Raw genomic sequence first — 12392 nt, 5'->3', positions numbered from 1 at the left:
TCGCATTTTTTAACAGCATTGTAACATGTAGATTAATTTCCATTTTGGTGAAAAATCTCCACCTTTTAGGAAAATATGGTGGAGTGGCTCCAACCCCTACAGATCATTAAGACAAACTAAGAATGGCACAGAAGATGAAAGGTTTTACAAACCAGCTTATTTTTCAAACAACTAATCCAACATCAATACCTAAACTTTTTCATGAAGATATCATATTGAAAATGTTTGAAAAATGGTGGGAAATCTTCTGTGAGGGTGATGGGGAAAGAGTGATAAGGTTTCACTATTTTGAAAATTTTTTTTTGTTAAATCAGAAAAACCAATATTAATGGAGATATTGGTATTTTTTACTAAATTTTGTGAAGTGACTAAATGTAGCTTTAACCATTCACCTTAAGATGTTTTTATAATATAATTTCCTAATTCTATTTAATATCTTCATTATCATAAAAACCAACCTATATCCATCTTAACTCCACATCTACCACTCTTAGAGGGATGAATCTATTTATCCCTCTGAGCACTTGGACCCAGAATTAAGATGGATCTAAGATGATAGAATTTCCTCTTTAAATAGTCCCTTCTCACATGAATACCATGGTATTACCATGGGTCAATATCATGGGTTATCATAAACCTGGAGCTTAATAATTATTATTAGTAATTTATAAAAAATTAATAAAATTAATAATTGATTTTTATTTTATTTTTTATTTTAACCAATTTAAAATGTTTAACATACATTAAATTATAACATCCATTTTTACTCTTGATCCACCTAGCCCCAAGAGGGATCTAATATTTTTTCACTCTATACTAGTTTGCATATCACGATATTTGATCCCTCTCGGGGCTTAGTAGATCTAGAGTAAAGATGGATCTATGCTGGTTTAATTCCCCCCTTTAAATAGGCTTTATTCCACATGAATACCATGGGTCAATACCATGTGCCATTTTTATTTTTATTAATACTAATATTAGGGTTAATAATGTTTTTTTGCATGGTATTAATAATAATCTAGCCCATGCTATTTGGCCCATCGTATTTTGCCCATAGGTTTCACCTAAATATAAGGCATTTTTTTGAGTATTCGTAAATATAAAGTGACTTATGGAGTAAATATAAAAAAATGTTTTATTTATTTACCATACCTCTCATTTATTATTTTATTAATTTACCATACCTCTTTTACAAATATGATATTTGGCCCATAGGATTCACTTAAATAAAACCTATTTTTTGAGCCTTCATAAATAGAAAGAGGGTTATGGACTAAATATAAAAAGAGCTTTTATTTATTTACCATACCTCTAGTTTATTTATATTTTTATTTATTTACCATACCTTTTGAGTAAGTATAAAAAGAGGTTTTATTTATTTACCATACCTCCACTTTATTTATATTTTTATTTGTTTACACCCTTGCATGTATATAAGGTGAATTATGGAGTAAATATAAAAAATGCTTTATTTATTTACCATACCTCTCATTTATTTATATTTTTATTAATTTACCATATCTCTTTTATAAATATGGTATTTGGCCCATAGGATTCACTTAAATAAAACCTACTCTTCAAAATTAGGGCGAATGCAAGGTTGTAACTCCTAATTTCAAGGGCTAAATTTACCTTTTTTACCCTATCCCTTAAAATAAGGTGGGCTAACCTCCATACCTAATTATTTTATAAAATAAATTTTAGGCGATTTGTAAAAGTGTACTATGATACAAAATATTCGCCCACTAAAAATTTAAAACCTCTTAATTTCGCCCAAGGGCTAAAATTCACCCCTACAATTTTCCATGACTTCACTGATAGCATAGTTGGAGGCATCTATTTGAATCTCAAATAGTTGATGTGTAGGTTTTAACTCCGTACATAAATTACCTGTGAACAAATTCTTAAAAGCAGAAAATAAACATTGTCGAGAGAATAAAAAATAAAACAGATATACACAGAGATTTCCCCTAGATCCCAAAACCTGGACTACCAGATTTATTTTTCTTTATATTCCTTTCAACGTTACAATACTTATATATACATGTTGAAGCGTCCATAAACCCCAATCCATTAACCCTGGGTTAGAACATAACCATAGTTCCCTTGACCGGATCTACAAAATACAATGGAAAGAAAACCATCATGCCCAAAACCATGTGCAAAATCCATGCAAAAAACCATAAGTAGGTCCGCCCACCTAATATAGGGTCCAAAAAAAAATTCCCTGGGCGCTGCTCCGGTCCTCATGTAGGGGGGCTACTTTCCCCCTACTTACCACTCCACATGTGGCGTAGTCATGGAAAGAATATAACACACACCCAACATTCTCCCACTTGTTGTTTTCTTTCCGCACGGGGCAACATGAGAGCTTAGTAATTCATTTAGCCCTACAATGCCCATTGTTTCTCTACACCAAGAGAAATTCTCAATGCTCACAAACTTTGTCAATGCATCTGCATTGTTCTTCAAAGTGTCCACCTTTACGAGCAACACCTTTCTATCCTCAACCATATCCCTCATAAAATGATATTGAACATCAATGTGCTTTGTCTTTTAATGATAAGCAGGGTTCTTTCCTAATAAAATTTCTCTTTGGCTATCACAGTCTATCCTTATAGCTTGTTGTACTAACCCCATACTTGAATACAATCTTTGAAACCAAACTACTTCCTTGCTTGCATGAGTGGATGCCATGTATTCTTCCTCTATAGTTCAAAGTGCCACTACAAACTGTCTCTTACTCATCCAACTGACTGCACCTCCAAATAGGTTAAACACATACCCTCGTGTAGATCTTCTCTGATCCAAATCTCTAGCCCAGTCTACATTAAAAAAGCCACGGATGTCCAAAACTCTATCTAATCCTGGTATTCCTTGGTAGCACAAACCATAATCACTAGTGCCACACAAATACTTGAAACCCTGCTTCAATGTTGTCCAATGCTCCTTCCTTTTTTTTGACATAAACCTGCACAATACTCCCAATGCATGTGCAATGTCTAGTCTAGTATAGACCATTTCATACATCAAGCTACCGACTTCACTTGCATATGGAACACAGGACATGTCCTCTTCCTCTTCTTGTGTCCTGGGACACTGTTCAACAGATAAATTTACACCTACAGGAATAGGAGCCTTCACCGGTTTACTATCATGCATATTAAACCTATGCAGTATTTTCTTGACATAATTCCTCCGACTTAACCAAAGGTTCCTATTTTCCTGATCTCGTTTAATTTTCATGCAAAAAATATAGTTTGTTGCACCAAGGTCTTTCATGTTTAATTTGGAGGACAATTGGATCTTCAAATCCTAGATAATTTCTTTGTAATTTCCAATGAGCAACATATCATCCACATACAAGACCAAATAAATAACGCGGTCACCAATTAATGTAAAATACACACAATGATCTGAATCTTTTCTTTTGGTGAAGCCAAGTCCGGTTATAAATGTATCAAACTTATGATACCACATCCTTTGTGACCATTTCAACCCATACAAAGAATTGATTAACTTGCACACCAATTTTTTCTTACCCTTCACCAAAAAGACTTTAGGTTACTTCATGTATATATCTTCTTCTGGATCCCCATGAAGAAATGTTGTCTTCACATCCATCTGTTCTACCTCAAAATCAGAAACAACAACAATAAATAAAAGTAATATAATAGAAGCTACCTTGGCAACAAGAGAAAAAATATTACCAAAATCAATTCCCAACACCTCGGAATAACCTTTTGCTACCAACCAAGATTTGTATTTCTTCACCTTCCCGTATGCATTCATCTTCTTCTTAAACACCCATTTACTTCCAATGGATTTCCTTCCAGCTCGCAACTCCACCATATCCCAAGCCTCATTTTTGTGCAAATATGTCATTTCATCAACCATGGCCTCCTTCCAGATTTTTCCATCCTCTGAATCTACTTCTTTCCTGACAGTTTCAGGATCATCATCAGTAATAGATAAAGAAAAATTTGAATAGAAAGTAGATGGACTATACCTTTTTGGCTTCCTTCTTTCTCAAATTGATCTTCTCACACATGGAGTTTGTGGCTCCTCATCTTTGGATTCCTCTTCTGCTGTAGATTTTGATTCTTTCTCCTTTATCTCAAACTCTATTTTCTAAGGTTTCTTTAGTAGGACTTCATGTTTAATAAAATATTTCACCTCTCTAAACATCACATCTCAGTTGTACATGACCTTCCTTGTTTCTCGGTTCCAAACCTTATAACCGTTTAAACCATCCTTATACCAAATAAAGATCCACCTTTCAGATTTACTCCAACTTTGTTCTTTTATCCTTTGGAACATGTACATAAGCATCACATCCAAATACCCTCAGATGTGAAAGAGAAGGTTTCTTCCCAGTCCATACCCCTTGTGCAGTCTTATCCTCCAACGCTGATGAAGGCAATCTATTGACCAGTTAACATGCAGTCTCCATCGCCTCTGCCCAAAATTCTTGTCCTAACCCGACACCAATAAGAATGCTTCTTCCCTTTTCCATCAATCTCTTGTCCATTATTTGTACAACTCCATTTTGTTGAGGTGTGTATGGAGTAGTCTTCTACCCTGCTATACCACACTTCTTACAAAACTCTTCAAATTCCTTCTTGCAAAACTCTCCACCATTATTTTTCCTTAGCACCTTTATCTTCTTCTTTGTCTGGTTTTCCACCAGAGCCTACAATTATTTAAACCTGTCAAAGACTTTAGATTTCTTCCTAAGGAAATATATCCATGTATTCCTAGAGAAGTCATATATAAATGACACATAGTACACAAACTTAACCAGTGATGGAATCGACACAGGTCCAAACACATCATTGTGCACAAGCTCTAATATCTATCTTGCCCTCCTAGCACCAGAGGGGAAACTCACTCGATTCTACTTCCCATATACATCATTTTCACAGAAATCAAAATCCAGAGAGAAATTAGACATACCTTCTACCATACCGTTACCATGGAGTATTCGAAGGCCCTTCTCTCCAATATGTCCAAGCCTTTGATGCCATAGCATGGTATTTTTTCCAGAGACCACTAGATTTTCTTCTCCACTTTCAGGAACCACATAACTATTGCACCCATCAATAACATTGTCACCCTGAAGCTTGTACATAGTTTCAATCCGAACTAGCTGCATGAATACCAGTGCTCCCCAAACCATCTTGCAGTTATCTTTCTCAAACATTGTTTTTGCACCTGCATCATCCAACTTGCTTACAAAAATTAGATTTCTGGGCAATGCAGGAATATGAAGAAGACCCGGAAGTGTTCTAATCCTTCCACCTTGCAACTTCAACTTGAATTTTTTGCGAAAAATGATTCAAGCCTTCCTGTCATCCCATATGAATACATCACCACCATCATATTTATCATACTCGCAGAGCCACTTTCTATGGGGAGTGAAGTGAAAGGATGCACCTAAGTTAATCAACCATGCCTCATGATCTACATGTGTACTTGAAGAAGAATCCAAGTACACATACCCACCTTCGTTTGATGTGTTTTTCACCTCTATAGAAGGAGCATCGTCAGATCCCTTTCCTTTCTGAGGAGCTTTAGATTTACAATCCCTTTTGAAGTGCCCTTCCTTTTTGCATTTCCAGCACACGTTTATAGGTTTTCCTAGATATTTAGATCTCCCACTCGAGGAATTATTTTCATTTCTTTTCTGGGACTGTCCTCATACAGACAAGGCATCACCATTATGGATCTCCATATTTTTTCATCTCATCTCCTCTGACAACAAGGATGAGACTATTTCATCAAACTGCAAAGCAATTTCATTGCTACCTATTGCAAAAACCAGACTATCCCACGAATCTGGTAGAGAACACAACAAATTGATGCACTTATCTTCATCTAAAATTTTAATATCAATAGATAATAACTGGCTTACCACAGTATTAAAGGCGTTCAAATGCTTTGTCAGTGAGTCTCCATCTTTCATCCTTAGGTTATACAGCTTTTTCCTTCGAACAATTTATTCACCAGAGACTTAGATTGGTACAAAGTCCCTAACTTATCCCAAAAATCCTTCGCCAAAGTTTCCCTTGATACATTCAACAATACTGAATTTGAGACGCACAATCATATTGTGCTCTTTGCCTTCCTATCCAAATTCACCTAGTCTTCAACTGACATTGTTGTTGGTTTAGTACTCGGATCTACCATGATCCACTAATATTTATCCACCAGCAGGTCCTTCATCTTGAGTTTCCACAACTCAAAAATATGACCATTAAATTTCTTGATCTCTATCTTTCCACTGCTTGCCATCTTTTTTCACCACCAGAATCGATCCCACAGATCTCCCACTAAATAGGGTCCACCATAGGCTCGAGCAAAACCCCTCAGTAGTAAAGGCGTCCCCTTGAAGCCAAAACAACTCTAATACCAAAAGTAGGTTTTAACCCCATACAAAAATTACCTGCAAATGAATTCTTAAAAGCAGAAAATAAACAATCGCGAGATTATAAAACATAAAATATATATACACAAAGATATTCCCCTGGATCCCAAAACCAAGACTACCAGATTGATTTTTCATTATATTCCTTTCAATGTTACAATACATATATATACATGCCGAAGAATCCATAAACCTCAATCCATGAACCCTGGATTAGAACATAATTGTAGTTCCCTTAACTGGACCTAAAAAATACCATGGACAGAAAACCATCATGCCCAAAACCATGTAAAACATCCATGCACAAAATGATAGGTAGGTCTTCCCACCTGATATAGGATCCCAAAAAATATTTCCTGGGGAAATACTCTGAATCCAGTGCATGAGGGATACTGCCCATCTATAGCACCTAGCGCAATGTATAGGGCATGATACAACCCCCCCTATGACCCCTCTGTGCATGGGGTAGTTGTGGAAAGAATATAACACACAGCCAACATGACCAAAATCTCATAGGGTGAGGATCAAAGTAGAGCAAAGGAGGTGTTTCAGATCCTTAAATTTTTTTTCTTATGACTTAGACTAGGAAAAGAAATGTGCTTTACCTTTTATCACTTAACTTAAGGCCCAAGTGCTATGAGAGAACCAAAAAATAGACTTTGATAGAACTTAAGGAGGCCCAAGAAGTTATGAAGCTCTAATAGAATCTTTGGGGCTAGCCATTCTTTGATGAACTGGATCTTGGTTGGGTCCACATGCACCCCCATGTTCATCCATGATGTATACCAAATATTGAATGATTTTCATTTTAAATTACAATCTCTCCATATTGGTATACAACTTGTGTTTTCACATTGTGCTTAGGACCTTGCGAATGTGCTACAAATGTTCTACCCAACTTTTGCTAAAGATGAGGATGTCGTCCAAATTTACAACCAAAAAACATTTTTTTAATGACTGCAGGATATCATCCATCATCCTAACGAATGTTGTTGAAGAATTAATAAAGAAAAAGGGCATGACGAACCACTCAAAAAGGCATTCATTATAATTGAAGGTTGTCTTCCATATAATAGTTTGTTCAATTGGAACTCGATGATAGCATAATTTCAAATCAATCTTACTAAAGAACTTGACACCTGTAAGATGATAAAGAAAATAATCAACCCAAGGGATTGGGTATTTTTTCTTGATAGTGATGTTTCTCAGGGATCTATAAAGACTATAAATTATCCATGCCCCATCCTTCCTCTACACCAACACAACTAGGCTACTACAAGGTGAGGATCCCATTTGAATGTGGCCCTTTGGGATGAGCTCATGAATTTGAGATTTTATTTCCTCATTCTCTAGGTGACTATATATATATATATATATATATATATATATATATATATATATATATATATATATATATATATATATTGGGCCATTAAGTAAGGGATCACCAAGTATTAATTCAATTGAGTGTTTAAATTGGTAATGCAAAGGAACCCTCATAAGTGAAGCAAAGTAATTATCTACGATCTTGTCCACATAATTTTGTTGTGTAGAGAGGCCCTATGTTGAGGATATGCTGGTTGTAGTGACTTTCCTTTTTCCTTTTGATTGAAATATAAAGAAGACGAACTTTGTAGTTTGAGAGATTACATTTCAACACTTTTTGGTTGAGATTAATGAAATTGCAATAGTTGAAACTATCTTTGGTATCCTATAGAGTTGGCCTCCTAAAGTAACAATGTTTCTACATGGATGGGAATCATAATATCATGTTGTTTCCACTTGTAAGGCTAACCTAAAATAACGCCAACTTTAAGTGGGGAAACATTACCAAACACCTCATATTTGAAGGGTTTGATCTCATATGATAGGTGTCATTATTGGATAATATGGGCATCCACGAAAACCATCTCCATTTGGATGTACATGTGTAGGCCACTATGGTACTTTAGAACTAGGTACCAATCAATGTATTTGATACTTACATTTGAGTGTAAGGTATGTAAATCATTGGTGTACTCTAATACCATTTGGCTCTCTCTTGTCATAGAGTTTTTCATCTCATGTACTATTTATTATAGTTCACTATAAGGTAGAATTCCTCCTTGAGGGCATCAACGAAAGTTTCCTAAGTTGGTTCTACCTTGAATATCACAAAATAATCTTTGTTTTCTCTTCTAGTAACCCTCCCACCAATATTTGGCACGGGGAAGGGATTTCAAGAGCATGAAAGTGATATTTTCATTGTTGGAAAAACTTTTGATCGAGTAATATCCCTGTAGTAGATTTAACCATTTCTCCAAAGCATTTGCATCTATTTGGCCTTCACATAAGTGGATATCAAAGTTAAACTTTACCTAGCAAGGCATCGTGCGTTCAAAATTTCCTCTTAATAAAGGTGCCTCTACTTATATTGGCAGTCTTTGAAGGATTTGGAAGAAATTATACATCATCTCATTCCTCTATCATGTAAGTCCTTCCTTGAGCAACAACTTATTAGGATTTCTTGCTCTATTATTTAACTTTTCTTCCACCATGGGAGGTTGCTTGGTTTGGCAAGAGTGATTGTTGCTAAGTGAAAATAGCTCAAGGCTAAACTCTTTGTACCCTAACCTTGTTGGGGACACACACAGAATGGTGGTAGATATTTTTAAATAAAGAGAGATGACGTCTACACACAATCACATAAAGTTGTTACAAGAGGCATAAAAATGACCTTTTAACATAAAAAGGGAACCCTAGAGGTCCAAACTCTAAACCTAAAATATGAAGTGCCAAAAGCTTTATAGGTTCTGAGGTGGTTGGTTGGTAAATAAACTTCCTGTGAGTGTAGAATTAATAAAAATTCTTTGTTTGTGCCACACCATAGCTCATTAGAAATAATTATTTGGATTGCAACTTTTGGCTAGGTCCAGGGAATCCCAAGGCAACCCCAAACACCACAAATGGAAAAAAAAAAAAAAAACATCATTGAGGGCCTCAAAATGGCCCTGGAAGTTTTGGACCCAAGAAAACATAGAAAAACTGCCAAAAATATAGGGAATCGTTAGGTTAGTGGAAGATATGAGTGGCCACCTATATCCACCCATTTCCATGTGGATAAACCATTCCTCAAGCATTATGTTGAATTGTATGTTTATCAGTGGTTATGTTGCATTGCAACATTCATTAAGGACTATGTTGGATGATGATGCTCATTAATGTGTTTGTCAGACCGTTATGTTCTTGAATGGAGTATGACATCCCTCAACAATTATTTATGATTATGATGTTGCTTTTAGTTTATTTATGTCAATTCATTTGTTACACAATGATTATGCTGCCAATTAGTAGAACTATGCTATAATTTTGATAAATCTCTTATATGTTGGATATTATTTTTATTTTCAAATAAAAAAAAATTATAAATTTTGATTCATGTTTCAAATGAATGGAGGGAGGATCTGAAGTACCCCAAGGATATATCCTAGTGCGCCTACATATGATGTTATACATCCTAAAAGGAAACTAATTATGGCTTAATGCACACTACACATAGGTTTCCCTATATTATTTATAATGTTGCATGAACTAATGTAATGGGATCTCAATAGTTATATGGATTTCTCTAGAAAAAAGAAATGGTCATGCTAAAAAAATATTAAAACCAAGATGTACTTATGTAAATAAACTTTAAAGAATATTTATTAGACATAAGGGGACTGACATGAAAACCATATTTGTTTGGATGTTGACAATCATCATGGATTTTGAATACTTAAGTAGAGTGAATCGCCAATTTTAAACCTTGAAAAATTGCACACATGTACAATATTTAATGTATAAGAAAATATTAGTATGGGATATTTGTAATTATAGTTTTAATATACTAATAAAAGGTAGTTAATGGGGTGGAAGGAGGGATTGGGAGTCTTCACGAATCTACATAAATACATTCATTCATCATGCTTGAGATTTTAGTTATGTCTCTAATAACCTTATTGAAGCTTACTCACTAGGAAGGGCCTCTCCATCACAAAAGAAGAAGGTATAATATCCTTAATATCATTAGGGGCTCTATGATAATTACAAAATCTATGGTGGAAAATATCTATAGGAGAAATTAAACTTAATTCTCTTATTATCGGGCTGAAAAATTCAATTAATTGTTTTCACCAAGTATTGTTTTTCATATAAAATATTATACTAATGGCGAGGTTGACTATTCAGCCTAGATGTCCTGCAACCTATATCTTAGTTTCTTGATTCAAACTGGATAAATCAATCTCAAACCCATCCCTTACTACAAATGGATTTTGGAAGCAACTCCCTCACACTCTTTAATTAAAGAACCTCATCGTATGGTCTAGATGATGATATGAGGTTTTCCCATACCCTTGATATGCCTCATCCCATGTGTGATTATTTAGTGTGGTGCCTTGGGTTATTGTAATATATATAATATTATGGATTTTCCTTGGAGTGTATGCTCTTTCCCATTGGAAGCAACAATCTACACATTATTTGAGATCAAATTTAGGGATTGCATTTTTTAAAGGTGCAAGCATGATTTCAGTTTACAATCCTTAAGGTTTTGGGCATCCTTTTGGGCTTATGACTATGCCACCAATGATTATGTTCACAAACCATATTGAATTGGATGTTGACAAATCACCATGGATTTTGAATACTTAACTAGTATGACACACCAATTTTAAACCTTAAAAGTTTGCACACATGTAAAATATTTAATGTATAATAAAATATTAGTACGGGATATTTGTAATTATGGTTTTAATATATGCTTCAAAGGTAGTTTACGGGGTAGGAGGTGGGGGTGGGAGTCTTCAAGATCTAAGAGAAATAAATTCATTGGTTATGCTTGGGATTTTAGTTATGTATCTATTAACCTTGTAGAAGCTTACTTTCTATGGAAACAACCTCCCCATTAAAAAATAATAATTTCTAAAATCCTTTGTATCATTAGGACATTCTATGCCAATTATGAAATTATGGTGGGCAAAGATCCATAGGATAAATCAATATCAATTCTCTCATTATCGAAATCAATAATTTAATAAATTATTTTCACCAAGTATTGTTTTTCATATAAAATGTCATTCAGGTTAACCATCGAGCTAAGATGGCCTCTACCCTAGATCTTAGTGTCTTGATTAAAAATAGAGAACTTCGTCTTAGTATGATCCCTTAATGAAAAATAATTTGGGAAGGCTCTCCCTCACATACTTCACAAGGCACACTATTAAATTAAGCAACCTAATCCTCTATGGTCTGGATGGTGAGATGTGGATTTTTCCATAGCCTTTATCTTGCATCAATGTGGCCCATGTGTGTTTGTTTAATCTGGTTCCTTGGCCACTCCAAAGATATCTGATACTATGGATTTTCCTTGGAATGTATGGTCTCATCCACTTGAAGTGACAATCTATGAATTATCGATATTAAATTTAGGGACTACATTTTTTAGAGGTGCAAGAGTGATTTTAGTTCATGGTCCTTAGGATATTAGGCCCCCTCCTCGAGTCAACCAATGGTGTTTGTATTTAAGCAAGCCTTTCATGCAAATTTTTGACATTGATATTGACTAGCGTCCCCTGGGTTCTCAATTTTTTTCTGGGATTCATTTTGATGGTGCATTGATTATCAATTTTTTTTTCCTATTTGAATCCTTCAAACTCTTGAGTGAAAGGGATTCATGCTTCAACTCGAGCATGGTATGGTTTGAGTTATTTTGTTATCTTTCTACCTCTTTTCTTTTGGGATAATGCTTTCTAGATAAACCCAAGGTGAAGGAGGTTCACAAAGTCTTCCAAAGGCAACAAGAAGTAATATAGACTAACATCAACACATTAATGGAAATACCTACTATGTTGGTAGAATGTAGTAGTCCAACATATCCCATAACACCAATGGCACGAACCTTCTTCATATGCAAAGCCTATGTACAAAATCCCTTCAAGATAAG

The sequence above is a fragment of the Pinus tabuliformis genome, chromosome 1_1 (assembly GCF_031772625.1).
Source record: "Pinus tabuliformis cultivar Carrire ecotype Pingquan chromosome 1_1, CPIR1, whole genome shotgun sequence".
NCBI lineage: Eukaryota > Viridiplantae > Streptophyta > Pinopsida > Pinales > Pinaceae > Pinus > Pinus tabuliformis.
This window is presented reverse-complemented; position numbering follows the sequence as displayed.